Raw genomic sequence first — 1,482 nt, forward strand, 5'->3', positions numbered from 1 at the left:
GGGTCCTCCCCTGCCGGCTACCGTCGCCCCTGCCAGTCGCCTTCGCCTACCCCTCCTCCCTCTGCGCCGCCGTCACCTCCTCCTCCTCGCTGGACTCGGTAGCGCCCTCCTCCTCCGTCCTCCCTCGACTCACTGCCGGCCAGCCCCTCCTCGCTCCGCCCTTCCTCCTCTGTCCTACTCTCTCCTCCCTCCTCCAGTCGTCCCTCCTTCTCCCTCCTCCCTCATCCATCCGCAACCCCTCCTCCCTGCTACAGTTTTATTTAGTAGGATAGTTCATATGCAACATTTTGATTTAGGTCATATGATTTAGTTGATTTAGTAGGCTAGTTGATTTAGTTGATTTAGTACATTTTGATTTAGGTTATTTAGTAGGCAAGTTGATCTAGTAGGCTAGTTGATTTAGTTGATTTATAGAACATTTTGATTTAGTCGATTTAGTAGGCAAGTTCATTTATTAGGCAAGTTGATTTAATAGGCTGGTTGATTTGCCTGCTAGCTATTGGTTCTATTCTAGAAGATGTTAGTAAGCTATGAAAATATAACTGAAGAAGGACCAAAAAAATCACATGCTACTGTTTTTCTTTCCTTTGAAGTTGATCGTTAATCCTTTGCTCATATTGCTTTAGGAAAATGGCGCCACCACCACCACCACCATGTCGATTGTGCAAGTCAAGGTGCGACAGCAGCCTTGCAACTGGCAAGTTGTTTGGCTTCTACTTCCAGCTGAGTTTTCGTCATGCGGTGGTAAAAAATTATATGAAACGTAACAACTATTTTATTTTTAGTGTTGGCATTACTACATTGTGTCATTTTCCTTTTTTTACACAGATCGTCCCATGCAATGTGAGGTCGAAATTCAACAAGCTGACAGGAGACACTGTGACATTTGAGGCTCCTGGGGGACCGTACACTATGGAGGTCAAGAAAGGACGCAATATGTCGCGGATTGGAGGAGATGGATGGGCCCGTTTCATTGCCCTGCATGCGTCTTACTGGTGGTGAGTTGATTAGCCAACCTGGCTGTCATTTGTATCAACCTGGTGGAAGATGATGAAGATGACGAAGATGATGAAGATAATGAGGACTCACTCGATGAAGATGATGAGGACCCACTTCATGAAGACATCGTAGCTCAAAGAATGAGGCTGAGCGAGGAGGAGGTCTGCAACCTATGGGACATAATTCCGCCACATGCTGACTTCATCGGGGTGCCATTCGTGACCCGCCTGACAGGTACCATGGTCGATCGACATGATATGGTATGTTATACTTACAAATGCAAATTATCCGATGATATGCTTAGTGTAGAGTCCAATGATATGTTGTGTGGAATCTAGTCGATGATATGCTTTAGTGTAGAGTTCAATCACATGCTTATTAGTGTAGAATCTAAGGAACTATTAATACTGTAGATAATCCATATATACTTATTTGGAAGAGTATGTGCGAGGCTAATTATTAATTGATATGTTTTTCTTATTC

The sequence above is a fragment of the Triticum aestivum genome, chromosome 7B (assembly GCF_018294505.1).
Source record: "Triticum aestivum cultivar Chinese Spring chromosome 7B, IWGSC CS RefSeq v2.1, whole genome shotgun sequence".
In the NCBI taxonomy this organism is placed as follows: domain Eukaryota; kingdom Viridiplantae; phylum Streptophyta; class Magnoliopsida; order Poales; family Poaceae; genus Triticum; species Triticum aestivum.